The sequence below is a fragment of the Lolium rigidum genome, chromosome 6 (assembly GCF_022539505.1).
Source record: "Lolium rigidum isolate FL_2022 chromosome 6, APGP_CSIRO_Lrig_0.1, whole genome shotgun sequence".
NCBI lineage: Eukaryota > Viridiplantae > Streptophyta > Magnoliopsida > Poales > Poaceae > Lolium > Lolium rigidum.
Window position 1 is genome coordinate 125,961,891 of NC_061513.1, and position 21,855 is coordinate 125,983,745.

At 41.5% G+C, this 21,855-nt stretch overlaps 1 pseudogene; it reads right to left on the reverse strand.

Moving 5' to 3' along the window:
- Positions 1 to 7,232, reverse strand: part of LOC124663245 — a 20,371-nt pseudogene extending 13,139 nt beyond the window's left edge.
- Positions 7,233 to 21,855: the final 14,623 nt, after the last annotated feature.

Sequence of the window (21,855 nt, forward strand, 5' to 3'; positions counted from 1 at the left end):
TATATCGGACTTGCATACTACACCATGCGGTGGTATGCCGGGTCACCACGACCAAGTACTACACGATGCACACACTCGTCACCATTACACCGTGCGGGAGGAATAAACTACTTTAATAACATCACTAGAGTAGCACACGGATAAATTGTGATACAAAACACATTGCAATCATAAAGGGATATAAATAAGCACTTCACTATGCCATTCATAACAATGAATAAGTATTCTGTGAAATATAGCCTAAGAGACCCACACGGTGCACACATCTGTCACCTTTACACACGTGGGACAAGGAGTCTCCTGGAGATCACATAAGTAAAACCCACTTGACTAGCATAATGACATCTAGATTACAAGCATCATCATATGAATCTCAATCATGTAAGGCAGCTCATGAGATTATTGTATTGAAGTACATAGGAGAGAGATGAACCACATAGCTACCGGTACAGCCCTTAGCCTCGATGGAGAACTACTCCCTCCTCATGGGAGATAGCAGCGTTGATGGAGATGGCGGTGGTGTCGATGGAGGAGCCTTCCGGGGGCACTTCCCCGTCCCGGCGGCGTGCCGGAACAGAGACTCCTGTCCCCCAGATCTTGGCTTCGCGATAGCGGTGGCTCTGGAAGGTTTCTCGTACCGTGGCTTTTTCGTATCGAGGTTTTAGGTTTGGGACCTTTATATAGGCGAAGAGGCGGCGTCAGAAGGTCGAAGGGGCGACGACACCATAGGGCCGCGCGGCCAGGGGGTGGGCCGCGCCACCCTATCATCTGGGGGCCCAGTGGCCCCCCTCTGGGGGCTCTCGGGTGTTCTGGATGCTTCCGGGCAAAATAGGAACCTGGGCGTTGATTTCGTCCGATTCCGAGAATATTTCCTTACTAGGATTTCGGAACCAAAACAGCGAGAAAACGAGAACTGGCCCTTCGGCATCTCGTCAATAGGTTAGTTCCAGAAAATGCACGAATATGACATAAAGTGTGAACAAAACATGTCGGTATTGTCATAAAACAAGCATGGAACATCAGAAATTATAGATACGTTGGAGACGTATCAGCATCCCAAGCTTAGTTCCTACTCGTCCTCGAGTAGGTAAACGATAAAAGATAATTTCTGAAGTGACATGCTACCAACATAATCTTAATCATACTATTGTAAAGCATATGAGATGAATGCGGCGATTCGAAGCAATGTTAATGCAATGAGTAAACAATTGAATCATATAGCAAAGACTTTTCATGAATAGTACTTTCAAGACAGGCATCAATAAGTCTTGCATAAGAGTTAACTCATAAGCAATAAGTTCTTAGTAGAAAGCTTTGAAACAACACAAAGGAAGATATAAGTTTCAGCGGTTGCTTTCAACTTCAACATATTTATCTCATGGATAATTGTCAACACAAAGTAATATAACAAGTGCAATAGGTAAACATGTAAGAATCAATGCACACAGTTTACACAAATGTTTGCTTCTAAGATAGAAAGAATAGGTAAACTGACTCAACAATAAAGTAGAAGAAAGGCCCTTCGCAGAGGGAAGCATGGATTACTGTTTTTGTGCTAGAGCTTTTCATTTTGAAAACATAGAAACAATTTTGTCAACGGTAGTAATAAAGCATATGAGTTATGTATAAGATATCTTATAAGTTGCAAGCCTCATGCATAGTATACTAATAGTGCTCGCACCTTGTCCTAATTAGCTTGGGTTAACACCGATTATCATTGCATAACATATGTTTCAACCAAGTGTCACAAAGGGGTACCTCTATGCCGCTTCGTACAAGGGTCTAAGGAGAAGGTTCGCATTGGATTTCTCGCTTTTGATCTTTCTCAACTTAGACACCCATACCGGTACAACATAGACAACAGATAATGGACTCCTCTTTTAATGCTTAAGCATTCAACAACAGTTAATATTCTCATAAGAGATTGAGGTTTTATGTCCAAACTGAAACTTCCACCATGATTCATGGCTTTAGTTAGCTGCCCAATGTTCTTCTCTAATAGTATGCATACTCAAACCATTTGATTGTGAAAACCGCCCTTACTTCAGACAAGACGAACATGCATAGCAACTCACATGATATTCAACAAAGGTAAAAGTTGATGGCGTCCCCAGAAACATGGTTACCGCACAACAAGCAACTTACTAAGAAATAAGACACATAAGTACATATTCTTCACCACGATAGTTTTTAAGCTATTTTGTCCCATGAGCTATATATTGTAAGTAAAGAATGGAAATTTTAAAGGTAGCACTCAAGTAATGTACTTTGGAATGGCGGAGAAATACCATGTGGTAGGTAGGTATGGTAGACACAAATGGCATGGTTATCGGCTCAAGGATTTGGATGCACGAGAAGAATTCCTCTCAATACAAGGCTAGGCTAGCAAGGTTGTTTGAAGCAAACTCAAGTATAAAACGGTGCAGCAAGACTCACATATAAACATATTGTAAGCATTATAAGACTTTACATCGTCTCCTCGTTGTTCAAACACCTCAACCAGTAAAATATCTAGACTTAGAGAGAACAATCATGCAAACCAAATTTTAACATGCTCTATGTAGTTATTCATTAATGGGTACAAGGTACATGATGCAAGAGCTTAAACAAGATCTATATGAGCACAACAATTGCCAAGTATCACATTATTCAAGACATTATACCAATTACCACATGCGGTATTTTCCGTTTCCAACCATATAACAATTAACGAAGCGAGCTTCAACCTTCGCCATGAAAATTAAAAGCTAAGAACACATGTGTTCATATGAACCAGCGGAGCGTGTCTCTCTCCCACACAAGCATTTATTCAAACAAAAACAAAAACAAAAACAAACGGACGCTCCAAGTAAAGTACATAAGATGTGGCCGAATAAAAATATAGTTTCAAGAGAAGGAACCTGATAATTTGTCGATGAAGAAGGGGATGCCTTGGACATCCCCAAGCTTAGATGCTTGAGTCTTCTTGAAATATGCAGGGATGAACCACGGGGCATCCCCAAGCTTAGACTCTTCACTCTTCTTGATCATAGTATATCATCCTCCTCTCTTGACCCTTGAAAACTTCCTCCACACCAAACTCAAAGCAAACTCATTAGAGGGTTAGTGCATAATAAAAATTAACATGTTCAGAGGTGACACAATCATTCTTAACACTTCTGGACATTGCATAAAGCTACTGGACATTAATGGAACAAAGAAATTCATCCACCATAGCAAAAGAGGCAATGCGAAATAAAAGGCAGAATCTGTCAAAAACAGAACGATCCGTAAAAATAGATTTTATTGAGGCACCGGACTTGCTCAAATGAAAATTCCCAAATTGAATGAAAGTTGCGTACATATCCGAGGATCATGCACGTAAATTGGCTTAATTTTCTGAGCTACCTACAGGGAGGCAGGTCGAAATTCGTGACAAGCAAAGAAATCTGAAACTGCGATAGAATCCAAATCTAGTATCAACCTTTCTATCAAAGACTTTACTTGGCACAACAATGCAATAAAATAAGATAAGGAGAGGTTGCTACAGTAGTAAACAACTTCCAAGACACAAATATAAAACAAAGTACTGTAGCAAAATAACACATGGGTTATCTCCCAAGAAGTTCTTTCTTTATAGCCGTTAAGATGGGCTCAGTAGCTTTAATGATGCACTCGCAAGAGATAGTAGTTGAAGCAAAAGAGAGCATCAAGAGGCAAATTCAAAACACATTTAAGCCTAACATGCTTCCTATGCATAGGAATCTTGTAAATAAACAAGTTCATGAAGAGCAAAGTAACAAGCATAGGAAGATAAAACAAGTGTAGCTTCAAAAATTTCAGCACATAGAGAGGCATTTTAGTAACATGAAAATTTCTACAACCATATTTTCCTCTCTCATAATAAATTTCAGTAGCATCATGAGCAAACTCAACAATATAACTATCACATAAAGCATTCTTATCATGAGCCTCATGCATAAAATTATTACTCTCCACATAAGCATAATCAATTTTATTAGTAATAGTGGGAGCAAATTCAACAAAGTAGCTATCATTATTATTCTCATCATCAAATATAGGAGGCATATTGTAATCATAATCAAATTTACCCTCCATAACAGGCGGTACTAAAAGACCAATATCATTATAATCATCATAAATAGGAGGCAAAGTATCATCAAAGTAAATTTTCTCCTCAATGCTTGGGGGACTAAAAATATCATGCTCATCAAAGCCAGCTTCCCCAAGCTTAGAATTTTCCATATCATTAGCAACAATGGTATTCAAAGTATTCATGCTAACATGTTCCATGGGTTTTTTAATTTTCGGATCAAACCATCCATGTCTTAAATCAGGAAATAGAATAAGAAGCTCATTGTTGTCCATTATGCCAAACTAGTGTAAACAAGAAACAAAAAGATGCAATTGCAGGATCTAAAGGAAATAGCTTCGAGTACTTACAACGACGAAAATAGCTTAGTAGCCGAGATCCGGAGTGTGAGTACCTTTTACCTTTCCTCCCCGACAACGGCGCCAGAAAATAGCTTGATGTCTACGGGTGCTTCTATTCTTGTAGACAGTGTTGGGCCTCCAAGAGCGGAGGTTTGTAGAACAGCAGCAAGTTTCCCTTAAGTGGATCACCCAAGGTTTATCGAACTCAGGGAGGAAGAGGTCAAAGATATCCCTCTCATGCAACCCCGCAACCACAAAGCAAGAAGTCTCTTGTGTCCCCAACACACCTAATAGGTGCACTAGTTCGGCGAAGAGATAGTGAAATACGGGTGCTATAAATAAGTATGAGCAGTGGCAATGGCACCGTAAAAATGCTTTGCCCAGGACAGTAAACAAGCAGTAGTAACGCAGCAGTAGTAACGCAGTAAAACAGTAAACAAGCAGCGATAACAGTATTTAGGAACAAGGCCTAGGGATCATACTTTCACTAGTGGACACTCTCAACATTGATCACATAACAGAATAAATAGATAGTTGCTAGACACTACACCCTCTTGTTGGATGATGAACACCACTAATCGTGTAGGATTACACGAACCCTCAATGCCGGAGTTAACAAGCTCCACAATATTCAATGTTCATATTTAAATAACCTTAGAGTGCATGACAGATCAACATAACCAAACCAAGTACTAACATAGCATGCACACCGTCACCTTCACACTACGAAAGGAGGCATAGATCACATCAATACCATCATAGCAATAGTTAACTTCATAATCTACAAGAGATCACAATCATAGCCTACGCCAAGTACTACACGATGCACACACTGTCACCATTACACCGTGCAGGAGGAATAAACTACTTTAATAACATCACTAGAGTATCACACAGATAAATTGTGATACAAAACACATTGCAATCATAAAGGGATATAAATAAGCACTTCACTATGCCATTCATAACAGTGAATAAGTATTCTGTGAAATATAGCCTAAGAGACCCACACGGTGCACACACTGTCACCTTTACACACGTGGGACAAGGAGTCTCCGGAGATCACATAAGTAAAACCCACTTGACTAGCATAATGACATCTAGATTACAAGCATCATCATATGAACTAGCCGGGTTACCCGCACATTTGTGCGGCTAGATTTTATATGAACTTTATCTTCAGATTTTTTTCTGTTGCCAACCGATATGACCTCACACTCAGCTATTACTATGTTTAAATCCATCACAAATTTTACGTCGAAAAATAGATTGTAGTTCGGTGTCACGACTAACCATGATTTATTAACAAATGCATTAGATAATTGAGTGAGAGTGGACCATGGATGCAAAATCATGGAGTTTAATGGAAATTTTCTTAATTTTCCTCTTTGACCCTACTACTTTCTGTATCTTATTGTGTACCGGTGAAGGACTTATTTTGACCATTAACAAATAGATCTTGAATAGTAAATGGCTTGTATTCAAACCATTTTTATTTATCGATGCTTGATCATCTAAATTAACTTGACCGGCTATTTCCTGCTCAAGTTGTGCTTATTTTTTCATCAACTTGTATATTTGATAGAAATTTCGATAAGCGAATCCATCTACTAATTATATACATACTTTATTGTGACATGTATAAATATATGGATTTATATAGAGCTCTAGAGAAATGTTGAATTTGCTATCCTCATTTTGTTAGTTTTCTTTCTTCAACTTACATATCGAAAAGTATGTTTTTTATCCGCCTATTTGAGTTTTATCTACCATATACACTTGTAGTAATCCGAGAGAGTAGGTTTTAACAACCTGGAGTAGTGTCTAGTATGGATTTTTTTTGAAGAAGAAGTGACACATCCGCCTCATTATGATTTATACCACATTTACTGGTGCATGTATTTCATCCTATGTCGATGAAGGTCCTATATTACTTTCTACCATATACACTATTTTCTATAAAAATAAAAGATCAATTTGCTTACATCGTTATTATTTGGATCGGCCTACAGCGATCGATTCTGTAGAAATATATTTCGCTGATCTTATGGGAATGTGGTGCTATAATAACAATTGGTGGATAATGTCTAAAAAATAATATCTGATTATGGATTAGCTGTTTGTCATGCAAGTCCTTGCAAATTCTTTACCTGCTAGCCTCTCACATCATGCTGGGTGTGCAAATTATTGCAGCCGTCGTGGAATGTGGTGCCTTCTTTTCATATGAATAACTGATGGACAGAATCATGTTATCAAGTGCGGTACCGTGCTTCTATTTTTTTCTTATGGCGCATAGGTCGATTTCTTACATGGAGGACTTAACCTGCCTGAATCATCAGAATATAATCAAGCCCAACTGCATGTCACTGACTAATCCTCTACTGCCGTAGGCGACACACCGGTGTTTAGTTTTGAGGGCGAGCAAGTCGCCATTGATTCAAACCGTCTCTTGGACTTCCCATGTCATCACTTCTCATTAGATCCATATCGCTAGACATACTCATCGGAGAATTTTATGTAGAGTCATGGCACCTTATGTGTTTTCTAGCTTCACTGCCGTGAGATTGCCATCATCGTCTCGAGCTAGTTTCGTTGGTGCCATGTCGCCGATTCCGCCTCGAGGTCATTAAAGGATTTATGCCTGGCCTCTGACGACCGAGAACGATGCTGCCATCTGCAGATCCACGGGATGGACGTTGTGAAGCTAAACCAGTGACATCTCCGTACAACAACCCATCGTGCACAATCTGCAGGCTGAAGTCATTTTTCAACTTCATTGCTTGTACTTCCCATGACATCGCTTCTCATCAGATCGATATCGCTAGACATACTCATCGGAGAATTTTATGTAGACTCAGGGCACCTTATGTGTTTTCCAGCTGCACTGCCGTGAGATCGATCGCCATCGTCGTTTCGAGCTAGCTTCGTCGGTGCCATATCGCCGAATCCGCCTCGAGGTCATTAAAGGATTTATGCCGAGCATATGACGACTGAGAATGATGCTGCCGTCTGCAGATGCACAGGATGGACGTTGTGAAGCCAGTCCGATAAAACCACTGACATCTCCGTACAACAATCGATCGTGCACAACCTGCATGCTGAAGTTAGATTCAGGATTCAGGACACCTTCGGTGTTTTTCAACTTCATTGGCGTGAGTTTGCCATCTTCGCATCGAGCTAGCTTCGTCGGCACGGTATCGGCGATTTCTCATCGAGGTCACAAAGTCCATGCGCGCCGAGGACAACCGAGGATGAAGCTGCCATCCGGCGATTTCTCCTCGAGGTCATCAAAGGCTATGTGCCCCGAGGACGACGTCGCCATCCCAAGATCCATAAGATTGCATGCCGTTGTGATTTGTGAAGCCAAACCCATCAGCCAACAATATCAACTTGTACGTGTATATATATGCAGTGGGGTTCCAATCTTAACTGAATAGGAGATCCATATGTTACGTATCCTGCTTTATAGACGTGAGTTGCATATCCTAGGAGGAGGTTAGGGCCGGTACGTCTTACGTGATCAATTAGGGTTGTTACAGATTACGGACTTTTTCTGTAACCGGCTATTCTGTGAAGCGTTTTTCTCGTGGGAAAACTCCGAAGCATTATGTTTTAATCTGAGCCATTCTTATCTGTTGGTAGAAACTTGATTAATCTGAGCCGTTTATTGTTTGTTGTTTTAATAATATAATAGATCTCAATCATGTAAGGCAGCTCATGAGATTATTGTATTGAAGTACATAGGAGAGAGATGAACCACATAGCTACCGGTACAGCCCTTAGCCTCGATGGAGAACTACTCCCTCCTCATGGGAGACAAGCAGCGTTGATGGAGATGGCGGTGGTGTCGATGGAGGAGCCTTCGGGGGCACTTCCCGTCCCGGCGGCGTGGCGGAACGGAGACTCCTGTCCCCCGGATCTTGGCTTCGCGATGGCGGCGGCTCGGAAGGTTTCTCGTACCGTGGCTTTTTCGTATCGAGGTTTTAGGTCCGGGACCTTTATATAGGCGAAGAGGCGGCGTCGAAGGTCGAAGGGGCGACGACACCATAGGGCCGCGCGGCCGGGGGTGGGCCGCGCCACCCTATCATCCGGGGCCCCGTGGCCCCCCGTGGCGGCTCTCGGGTGTTCTGGATGCTTCCGGGCAAAATAGGAACCTGGGCGTTGATTTCGTCCGATTCCGAGAATATTTCCTTACTAGGATTTCTGGAACCAAAAACAGCAGAAAACAGGAACTGGCCCTTCGGCATCTCGTCAATAGGTTAGTTCCAGAAAATGCACGAATATGACATAAAGTGTGAACAAAACATGTCGGTATTGTCATAAAACAAGCATGGAACATCAGAAATTATAGATACGTTGGAGACGTATCACTCAACAATGGAGTATGAGAGAGAGAAATGTCTTGAGCTTTTTGCACTAGTCTCCTTACCCCTTCAAGGAAGAAGAAGGGGCTTATATAGTCTTTTCGAGAAAAGAGCCGTTTGAGACATCAGAGTCGAAGCACCCGGCAGCTGACCCAGCAGCACCGGGCCACATACCGGGAAACCCGGCAGCAGCACCTGGTGGGCCGGGCTGCCTGCCGAGCTGCCCGGCAGCAGCACTCGGCCTGCCGGGCTGTGTGCCGACTTCTCCTGAGCTTCAGTTCTTCTGGCAGTCCGGCAGCAGCACCCGGTTGGCCGGGCTGTGTGCTGACTTTTCCGGTAGCAGCACTCGGCCCGCCGGGCTGTTTGCCGAGTTCTCCTGGAGCTTCAATTCTTCTTCTCTTCTCAGAACACTTCTTCCTCTCAGCATTTTTTGTATTTTTGGTGTGAATATTATGTGGTAGGATGTGTATATGTGGCTTTGGCAACATCCTCTTTAGAGAAACGAGTCAAAACACCGTCGCTAGTTGAGAACATCAATTGGGGGTCTATGATTACCTCGCATCCCCGTATGCCGACTGAAAACCTTTCTCACCACCTTGCAACCTCGTATGTGAACTAAAACATGTGTATACACTTATAGAAACTATTAGTCCACACGATAGCTCAGGTGTCATTGTTAACCAAAATAATGGTTAAGAGTAAAATACCCCGACAGAACGGCAATTTGCTTCTTCATGTTTAAACAACACCTTATGTAACCTTATCATTATTCGTGATGATTATTCCCTTGGGAAGGATAATGATGTCAATGTGTGTGTCAAGTTTGGTGGAACTTAAAATGGTTTCGAGAAAAGAACCATCTGGGTTGTCAACCCTATTGTCACTAACCTCTTAGGATTCAACTTGGTTGGGGACCATGAAGCACAAACTTGATCAATAGGTGTTTGTGGAGGAAATTAGAGACTTGGCTACTTGTTGACGCGTAAAGCACACGCCCTTTGGGAACCCCAAGTGGAAGGTGTGATGCGTACAACAGCAAGTTTCCCTCAGTAAGAAACGAAGGTTGTCGAACCAGTAAGAGATGAAGGCCACGTGAAGGTTGTTGGTGAAGGAGTGTAGTGCGGCGCAACACCAGGGATTCCGGCGCCAACGTGGAACCTGCACAACACAATCACAGTACTTTGCCCCAACTTAACAGTGAGGTTGTCAATCTCACCGGCTTGCTGTAAACAAAGGATTAAACGTATGGTGTGGAAAATGATGTATGCTTGTGAAGAACAACAGAGAACAGAGATTGCAGTTGATTGTATTTCAGATGTAAAAGAAAGGACCGGGGTCCACAGTTCACTAGTGGTGTCTCTCCAATAAGATAAGTAGCATGTTGGGTGAACAAATTACAGTTGGGCAATTGACAAATAGAGAGGGCATAACAATGCACATATATATCATGATGACTAATATGAGATTTACTTAGGGCATTACGACAAAGTTCATAGACCGCTATCCAGCATGCATCTATGCCGAAAAAGTCCACCTTCGGGTTAGCATCCGCACCCCTTCCAGTATTAAGTTGCAAACAACAGACAATTGCATTAAGTATGGTGCGTAATGTAATCAACACAAATATCCTTAGACAAAGCATCGATGTTTTATCCCTAGTGGCAACAAAGACATCCACAACCTTAGAACTTTCTCGTCATCGTCCCGCATTCAATGGAGGCATGAACCCACTATCGAGCATAAATACCCCCTCTTGGAGTCACAAGTATCAACTTGGCCGAGCCTCTACTAGAAACGGAGAGCATGCAAGATCATAAACAACACATATATGATAGATCAATAATCAACTTGACATAGTATTCCATATTCATCGGATCCCAACAAACACAACATGTAGCATTACAAATAGACGATCTTGATCATGTTAGGCTGCTCACAAGATCTAAACATGATAGCACAAGAGGAGAAGACAACCATCTAGCTACTGCTATGGACCCATAGTCCAGGGATGAACTACTCACGCATCAATCCGGAGGCGGGCATGGTGATGTAGAGCCCTCCGGTGATGATTCCCCTCTCCGGCAGGGTGCCGGAGGCGATCTGCAGAATCCCCCGAGATGAGATTGGCAGCGACAGCGTCACAGTAACTTTTCTCGTATCGTGGCTCTCGGTACTAGGGTTTTCGCGACGGAGAGTTTTTATAGGCGAAAGGGCAGAGTCGGGAGGCGGCCGAGGGGCCCACCCCACAGGCCGGCGCGGCCAGGGGCCCCACCGCGCCGCCCTAGGGTGTGGGCGCCTCGCGGCCCCTCTTCGTCTCCTCCTCGGACTTCTGGAAGGCTCCGTGCAAAATAAGACCGTGGGCTTTTGTTTCGTCCAATTCCGAGAATATTTCCTGTGTAAGATTTCCGAAACCAAAAACAGCAAAAACAGGAACTGCCGCTTCGGCATCTTGTTAATAGGTTAGTGCCGGAAAATGCATCAAAATGATATAAAGTGTATATAAAACATGTGAGTATTGTCATAAAACTAGCATGGAACATAAGAAATTACAGATACGTTTGAGACGTATGATGGCGTGTAGTTGACACGTCCGTTGGGAACCCCGAGAGGAAGGTGTGATGCACACAGTAGCAAGTTTTCCCTCAGTAAGAAACCAAGGTTATCGAACCAGTAGGAGCCAAGAAGCACGTTGAAGGTTGTTGGTGGCGGAGTGTAGTGCGGCGCAACACCAGGGATTCCGGCGCCAACGTGGAACCTGCACAACACAATCACAGAACTTTGCCCCAACGTAACAGACGAGGTTGTCAATCTCACCGGCTTGTCGTAAACAAAGGATTAGATGTATAGTGTGGATGATGATGATTGTTTGCGAAGAACGAGTAAAGAACAATTGCAGCAGATTGTATTTCAGATGTAAAGAATAGGACCGGGGTCAACAGTTCACTAGCGGTGTCTCTCCCATAAGATAGCGAGATGTTGGGTGAACAAATTACGACTTGGGCAATTGACAAATAAAGAAGGCATAACAATGCACATACATATATCATGATGAGTACTATCGGATTTAATCGTGGCATTACGACAAAGTACATAGACCGCTATCCAAAGCATGCATCTATGCCTAAAAAGTCCACCTTCAGAGTTATCATCCGAACCCCTCCGGTATTAAGTTGTAAACAACAGACAATTGCATTAAGTATGGTGCGTAATGTAATCAACACAAATATCCTTAGACAAAGCATCGATGTTTTATCCCTAGTGGCAACAAGACATCCACAACCTTAGAACTTTCCGTCACTCGTCCCGCATTCAATGGAGGCATGAACCCACTATCGAGCATAAATACTCCCTCTTGGAGTCACAAGTATCAACTTGGCCGGAGCCTCTACTAGCAACGGAGAGCATGCAAGAACATAAATAACATATATGATAGATTGATAATCAACTTGACATAGTATTCAATATTCATCGGATCCCAACAAACACAACATGAAGGATTACAATTAGATGATCTTGATCACGATAGGCATCTCACAAGATCTAACATGATAGCACAATGGGGAGAAGACGAACATCTAGCTACTGCTATGGACCCATAGTCCAGGGGTGAACTACTCACACATCGATCCGGAGGCGATCATGGCGATGAAGAGACCTCCGGGAGATGATTCCCCTCTCCGGCAGGGTGCCGGAGGCGATCTCCTGAATCCCCCGAGATGGGATTGGCGGCGGCGGCGTCTCGGAAGGTTTTCCGTATCGTGGCTCTCGGTACCGGGGGTTTCGCGACGGAGGCTTTAAGTAGGCGGAAGGGCAGGTCAAAGGGCGTCACGGGGCCCCACACAGCAGGGCCGCGCGGGCCCTATGCCGGTCGCGCCGCCCTACCGTAGCGGCGCCCGTGGCCCCACTTCGTGACTCCTTCGGTCTTCCGGAAGCTTCGTGCAAAAATAGGACCCCGGGCGTTGATTTCGTCCAATTCCGAGAATATTTCCTTACTAGGATTTCTGAAACCAAAAACAGCAGAAAACAGCAACTGGCTCTTCGGCATCTCGACAATAGGTTAGTGCTGGAAAATGCATAATAATGACATATAATGTGTATAAAACATGTGTGTATCATCATAAAAGTAGCATGGAACATAAGAAATTATAGATACGTTTGGGACGTATCAAGCATCCCCAAGCTTAGTTCCTACTCGCCCTCGAGTAGGTAAACGATAACAAAGATAATTTCTGAAGTGACATGCTATCATAATCTTGATCATACTATTGTAAAGCATATGAGATGAATGCAGCGATTCGAAGCAATGATGAAGATACTGAGTAAACTAATGAATCATATAGCAAAGACTTTTCATGAATAATACTTTCAAGACAAGCATCAATAAGACTTGCATAAGAGTTACTCATAAAGCAATAAATTCAAAGTAAAGGTATTGAAGCAACATAAAGGAAGATAAAGTTTCAGCGGTTGCTTTCAACTTCAACATGTATATCTCATGGATAATTGTCAACACAAAGTAATATAACAAGTGCAATAGGTAAACATGTAAGAATCAATGCACACAGTTGATACAAGTGTTTGCTTCTAAGATAGAAAGAATAGGCGAACTGACTCAACAATAAAGTAGAAGAATGGCCCTTCACAGAGGGAAGCATTGATTACTATATTTGTGCTAGAGCTTTTCATTTTAAAAACAAGAAACAATTTTGTCAACGGTAGTAATAAAGCATATGAGTTATGTATAAGACATCTTATAAGTTGCAAGCCTCATGCATAGTATACTAATAGTGCTCGCACCTTGTCCTAATTAGCTTGGGTTAACACGGATTATCATTGCATAGCATATGTTTCAACCAAGTGTCACAAAGGGGTACCTCTATGCCGCTCGTACAAAGGTCTAAGGAGAAAGCTCGCATTGAATTTCTCGCTTTTGATTATTCTCAACTTAGACATCCATACCGGGACAACATAGACAACAGATAATGGACTCCTCTTTAATGCATAAGCATTCAACAAAAATTAATTTTCTCATAAGAGATTGAGGATTAGTTGTCCAAACTGAAACTTCCACCATGAATCATGGCTTTAGTTAGCGGCCCAATGTTCTTCTCTAACAGTATGCATACTCAAACCATTTGTTTGTGAAAACCGCCCTTACTTCAGACAAGACGAACATGCATAGCAACTCACATGATATTCAACAAAGGTAAAAGAGTTGATGGCATCCCCGTAAAACATGGTTACCGCTCAACAAGCAACTTACTAAGAAATAAGACACATAAGTACATATTCTTCACCACGATAGTTTTTAAGGCTATTTTGTCCCATGAGCTATATATTGCAAAGGTAAAGAATGGAAATTTTAAAGGTAGCACTCAAGTAATGTACTTTGGAATGGCGGAGAAATACCATGTGGTAGGTAGGTATGGTGGACACAAATGGCATAGTAGTTGGCTCAAGGATTTGGATGCACGAGAAGAATTCCTCTCAATACAAGGCTAGGCTAGCAAGGTTGTTTGAAGCAAACTCAAGTATAAAAGGTGCAGCAAAGCTCACATATGAACATATTGTAGCTATTATAAGACTTTACATTGTCTTCTTGTTGTTCAAACACCTCAACCAGAAAAATATCTAGACTCTAGAGATCAATCATGCAAACCAAATTTTACAAGCTCTATGTAGTTATTCATTAATGAGTACAAGGTACATGATGCAAGAGCTTAAACAAGATCTATATGAGCACAACAATTGCCAAGTATCACATTATTCAAGACATTAGACCATTTACCACATGCGGCATTTTCCGTTTCCAACCATATAACAATGAATGAAGTAGTTCAAATTTCGCAATGAACATTAAAGATAAAGCTAAGAACATATGTGTTCATACGAAATAGCGGAGCGTGTCTCTCTCCCACACAAAGAATGCTAGGATCCAATCTTATTCAAAAAAAAACAAAAAAAAAACAAAAGCAAACAGACGCTCCAAGTAAAGCACATAAGATGTGACGGAATAAAAATATAGTTTCACTAGAGGAACCTGATAAGTTGTCGATGAAGAAGGGATGCCTTGGGCATCCCCAAGCTTAGACGCTTGAGTCTTCTTAAAATATGCAGGGATGAACCACGGGGGCATCCTCAAGCTTTGACTTTTCACTCTTCTTGATCATATTGTATCATCCTCCTCTCTTGACCCTTGAAAACTTCCTCCACACCAAACTTGAAACAACTCATTAGAGGGTTAGTGCATAATAAAAATTCACATGTTCAGAGGTGACATAATCATTCTTAACACTTCTGGACATTGCACAAAGCTACTGGACATTAATGGAACAAAGAAATTCATCCAACATAGCAAAAGAGGCAATGCGAAATAAAAGGCAGAATCTGTCAAAACAGAAAAGTCCGTAAAGACGGATTTTATTGAGGCACCAGACTTGCTCAAATGTAAATACCCAAATTGAATGAAAGTTGCTTACATATCTGGGGATCACGCACGTAAATTGGCATATTTTTCTGAGCTACCTACAGAGAGGCAGGTCGAAATTCGTGACAGCAAGAAATCTGTTTCTGCGCAGCAATCCAAATCTAGTATTGGCTTTACTATCAAAGACTTTACTTGGCACAACAATGCAATAAAATAAAGATAAGGAGAGGTTGCTACAGTAGTAAACAACTTCCAAGACTCAAATATAAAATAAAGGTGCAGAAGTAAAATAACGGGTTGTCTCCCATAAGCGCTTTTTTTATAGCCATTAAGATGGGCTCAGCAGTTTTAATGATGCACTCGCAAGAAATAGTAGTTGAAGCAAAAGAGAGCATCAAAAAACAAATTCAAAACAAATTTAAGCCTAACACACTTCCTATGAAAAGGAATCTTGTAAATAAACAAATTCATGAAGCATAATGCAACAAGCATAGAAAGATAAAACAAGTGCAGCTTCAAGATTTTCAGCAAAAAGAGAGGTGTTTTAGTAACATGAAAATTTCTACAACCATATTTTCCTCTCTCATAATAATATCCAAGTAGCATCTTGAGAAAACTCAACAATATAACTATCAAATGAAACATTCTTATCATGAGTCTCATGCATAAAATTATTACTACTCCCAACATAAGCATAGTCATTCTTATTAATTGTAGTGGGAGCAAATTCAACAAAGTAACTATCATCAAATATAGGAGGCATATTGTAATCATAATAAAATTCACTCTCCATAGTAGGCGGCACCAGAATACCACTATCATTATAATCATCATAAATAGGAGGCAAAGTATCATCAAAGAAAATTTTCTCCTCAATGCTTGGGGGACTAAAAATATCATGCTCATCAAAACCAGCTTCCCAAAGCTTAAATTCTTTCATAGCATTAGCAACAATGGTGTTCAAAGCATTCATACTAATAACATTGGCATTATCATGCATATAAAGTTCCATAGGTTTTTTAATTTTCTCTTCAAACACATCATGTCCTAATTCAAGATAAAGTTCATAATGATCTCTCATATTTTTGTTGTTTTCAATTATGCCTTACTAGTGAAATCACACAACTTAGTGTTCTCAGGAGTATTCATTTTAACAGTAATAAATAAAGCAAACTAAATAAAGTAAATGCAAGAAACTAATTTTTTTGTGTTTTTGATATAGAGAACAAGACAGTAAATAAAGTAAAACTAGCAACTAATTTTTTTTGTGTTTTGATATAATGCAGCAAACAAAGAAAGAAATAAAATAAAGCAAGACAAAAACAAAGTAAAGAGATTGGAAGTGGAGACTCCCCTTGCAGACGTGTCTTGATCTCCCCGGCAACGGCGCCTGTAAAAATGCTTGATGGCGTGTAGTTGACACGTCCGTTGGGAACCCCAAGAGGAAGGTGTGATGCGCACAAGCAGCAAGTTTTCCCTCGGCAAGAAACCAAGGTTATCGAACCAGTAGGAGCCAAGAAGCACGTTGAAGGTTGTTGGTGGCGGAGTGTAGTGCGGCGCAACACCAGGGATTCCGGCGCCAACGTGGAACCTGCACAACACAATCACAGAACTTTGCCCCAACGTAACAACGAGGTTGTCAATCTCACCGGCTTGTTGTAAACAAAGGATTAGATGTATAGTGTGGACTATGATGATTGTTTGCGAAGAACAAGTAAAGAACAATTGCAAGCAGATTGTATTTCGGATGTAAAGAATAGGACCGGGGTCCACAGCTCACTAGCGGTGTCTCTCCCATAAGATAGCAGATGTTGGGTGAACAAATTACAGTTGGGCAATTGACAAATAAAGAAGGCATAACAATGCACATACATATATCATGATGAGTACTATGAGATTTAATCAGTGCATTACGACAAAGTACATAGACCGCTATCCAGCATGCATCTATGCCTAAAAAGTCCACCTTCGGGTTATCATCCGAACCCCTCCAGTATTAAGTTGTAAACAACAGACAATTGCATTAAGTATGGTCTGTAATGTAATCAACACAAATATCCTTAGACAAAGCATCGATGTTTTATCCCTAGTGGCAACAAGCACATCCACAACCTTAGAACTTTCCGTCACATCGTCCTGCATTCAATGGAGGCATGAACCCACTATCGAGCATAAATACTCCCTCTTGGAGTCACAAGTATCAACTTGGCCAGAGCCTCTACTAGCAACAGAGAGCATGCAAGAACATAAATAACATATATGATAGATTGATAATCAACTTGACATAGTATTCAATATTCATCGGATCCCAACAAACACAACATGAAGGATTACAAATAGATGATCTTGATCATGATAGGCAGCTCACAAGATCTAACATGATACCACAATGGGGAGAAGACGACCATCTAGCTACTGCTATGGACCCATAGTCCAGGGGTGAACTACTCACACATCGATCCGGAGGCGATCATGGCGATGAAGAGACCTCCGGGAGATGATTCCCCTCTCCGGCAGGGTGCCGGAGGCGATCTCCTGAATCCCCCGAGATGGGATTGGCGGCGGCGGCGTCTCTGGAAGGTTTTCCGTATCGTGGCTCTCGGTACTGGGGGTTTGATGTCTACGGGAGCTTCTATTCTTGTAGACAGTGTTGGGCCTCCAAGAGCAGAGGTTTGTAGAACAGCAGCAAGTTTCCCTTAAGTGGATCACCCAAGGTTTATCGAACTCGTGGAGGAAGAGGTCAAAGATATCCCTCTCGAGCAACCCCGCGATCACAATGCAAGAAGTCTCTTGTGTCCCCAACACACCTAATAGGTGCACTAGTTCGGCGAAGAGATAGTGAGATGCAAATAATATGGATGAGTATGAGTGGTAGTAGCAATCTGAATAAAATATGGCAGCGAGTAAACATGCAACAAAACAGTAAACAAACGGAGATTCGATGCTTGGAAGCAAGGCCCAGGGATCCTGCTTTCACTAGTGGACACTCTCAACAATGATCACATAATAGGACTACTCTACACCCTCTTGTTGGATGATGAACACCACTAACGTGTAGGATTACACGAACCCTCAATGCCGGAGTTAACAAGCTCCACAAGTATTCAATGTTCATATTTAAATAACCTTAGAGTGTAAGATAGATCAACACAATCACACCAAGAACTAACATAGCATGCACACTCGTCACCATCACACTATGAAGGAGGCATAAATCACATCAATTCTTATCATAGCAATAGTTAACTTCATAATCTACAAGAGATCATAATCATAACCCACGCCAAGTACTACACGATGCACACACTATCACCATTACACCGTGAAGGAGGAATAAACTACTTTAATAACATCACTAGAGTAGCACACAGATAAATTGTGATACAAAACACATTGCAATCATAAAGAGATATAAATAAGCACTTCACTATGCCATTCATAACAGTGAATAAGTATTCTGTGAAATATAGCCTAAGAGACCCACACGGTGCACACACCTGTCACCTTTACACACGTGGGACAAGGAGTCTCCGGAGATCACATAAGTAAAACCCACTTGACTAGCATAATGACATCTAGATTACAAGCATCATCATATGAATCTCAATCATGTAAGGCAGCTCATGAGATTATTGTATTGAAGTACATAGGAGAGAGATGAACCACATAGCTACCGGTACAGCCCCGAGCCTCGATGGAGAATTACTCCCTCCTCATGGGAGACAGCAGCGTTGATGGAGATGGCGGTGGTGTCGATGGAGAAGCCTTCCGGGGGCACTTCCCCATCCCGGCGGCGTGCCGGAACAGAGACTCCTGTCCCCCAGATCTTGGCTTCGCGATGGCGGCGGCTCTAGAAGGTTTTCTCTGGTTTCGTTAAGAGGTATCGCGTTTTTAGGTCGAAAGGGGTCTTATAGGCGAAGAGGCAGCGCAGGAGGGGCACCAGGGCGCCCTCCCCATAGGCCGGCGCGGCCAGGGGCCTGCCCGCGCGGTCGTATGGTGTGGGGCCCCTGGGCCTCCTCTCCGGGTCTCCTTCGGTGTCCTGGTCCGTCTCGGTAAATTATGATGTTTGGTCTTCATTTCGTCGAATTCCGAGAATATTGCCCGAACAGCCTTTCTGGAACCAAAAACAGCAGAAAACAGCAACTGGCACTACGGCATCTCGTCAATAGGTTAGTTCCGGAAAACGCATAATAATGACATAAAGTATGCATAAAACATGTAGATATCATCAATAATGTGGCATGGAACATAAGAAATTATCGATACGTCGGAGACGTATCAGCATCCCTAAGCTTAGTTCTCGCTCGTCCCGAGCAGGTAAACGATAACAAAGATAATTTCTGGAGTGACATGCCATCATAACCTTGATCATACTATTGTAAGCATATGTAATGAATGCAGCGATCAAAACAATGGTAATGACACGAGTAAACAACTCGAATCATAAAGCAAAGACTTTTCATGAATAGTACTTCAAGACAAGCATCAATAAGTCTTGCATAAGAGTTAACTCATAAAGCAATAAATCAAAGTAAAGGTATTGAAGCAACACAAAGGAAGATTAAGTTTCAGCGGTTGCTTTCAACTTATAACATGTATATCTCATGGATATTGTCAACATAGAGTAATATAACAAGTGCAATATGCAAGTATGTAGGAATCAATGCACAGTTCACACAAGTGTTTGCTTCTTGAGGTGGAGAGAAATAGGTGAACTGACTCAACATAAAAGTAAAAGAATGGTCCTTCAAAGAGGAAAGCATCGATTGCTATATTTGTGCTAGAGCTTTTATTTTGAAAACATGAAACAATTTTGTCAACGGTAGTAATAAAGCATATGTATCATGTAAATTATATCTTACAAGTTGCAAGCCTCATGCATAGTATACTAATAGTGCCCGCACCTTGTCCTAATTAGCTTGGATTACCGGGATTATCATCGCAATACACATGTTTTAACCAAGTGTCACAAAGGGGTACCTCTATGCCGTCTGTACAAAGGTCTAAGGAGAAAGTTCGCATTGGATTTCTCGCTTTTGATTATTCTCAACTTAGACATCCATACCGGGACAACATAGACAACAGATAATGGACTCCTCTTGAATGCATAGGCATGTAGCAACAATTAATTTTCTCATATGAGATTGAGGATATATGTCCAAAACTGAAACTTCCACCATGATTCATGGCTTTAGTTAGCAACCCAATGTTCTTCTCTAACAATATGCATGCTCTAACCATTAAATGAGTGGTAAATCTCCCTTACTTCAGACAAGACGGACATGCATATCAACTCACATGATATTCAACAAAGAGTAGTTGATGGCGTCCCCAGGAACATGGTTATCGCACAACAAGCAACTTAATAAGAGATAAAGTGCATAAGTACATATTCAATACCACAATAGTTTTTAAAGCTATTTTGTCCCATGAGCTATATACTGCAAAGGCGAATGATGGAAATTTTAAAGGTAGCACTCAAGCAATTTACTTTGGAATGGCGGAGAAATACCATGTAGTAGGTAGATATGGTGGACACAAATGGCATAGTGGTTGGCTCAAGGATTTTGGATGCACGAGAAGTATTCCCTCTCGATACAAGGTTTAGGCTAGCAAGGTTTATTTGAAACAAACACAAGGATGAACCGGTGCAGCAAAACTCACATAAAAGACATATTGTAAACATTATAAGACTCTACACCGTCTTCCTTGTTGTTCAAACTCTTTACTAGAAATTATCTAGACCTTAGAGAGACCAAATATGCAAACCAAATTTTAGCAAGCTCTATGTATTTCTTCATTAATGGGTGCAAAGTATATGATGCAAGAGCTTAAACATGAGCACAACAATTGCCAAGTATCAAAGTATTCAAGACATTTTACAAATTACTACATGTAGCATTTCCCGTTTCCAACCATATAACAATTAACGAAGCAGTTTCAACCTTCGCCATGAACATTAAAAGCTAAGAACACATGTGTTCATATGAACCAGCGGAGCGTGTCTCTCTCCCACACAAGCATTTATTCAAACAAAAACAAAAAAAAACAGACGCTCCAAGTAAAGTACATAAGATGTGATGGAATAAAAATATAGTTTCAGGGGAGGAACCTGATAATGTTGTCGATGAAGAAGGGGATGCCTTGGGCATCCCCAAGCTTAGATGCTTGAGTCTTCTTGAAATATGCAGGGATAAACCACGGGGGCATCCCCAAGCTTAGACTCTTCACTCTTCTTGATCATAGTATATCATCCTCCTCTCTTGACCCTTGAAAACTTCCTCCACACCAAACTCAAAACAAACTCATTAGAGGGTTAGTGCATAATCAAAAACTCACATGTTCAGAGGTGATACAATCATTCTTAACACTTCTGGACATTGCTCAAAGCTACTGGAAGGTAATGGAACAAAGAAATCCACCCAACACAGACGAAAGAAGCAATGCGAAATAAAAGGCAGAATCTGTCAAAACAGAACAGTCCGTAAAGACGAATTTTAAAAAGGCACCAGACTTGCTCAAATGAAAATGCTCAAATTGAATTAAAGTTGCGTACATATCTGAGGATCACTCACGTAAATTGGCATAATTTTCTGAGTTACCTACAGAGAATTAGGCCCAGATTCGTGA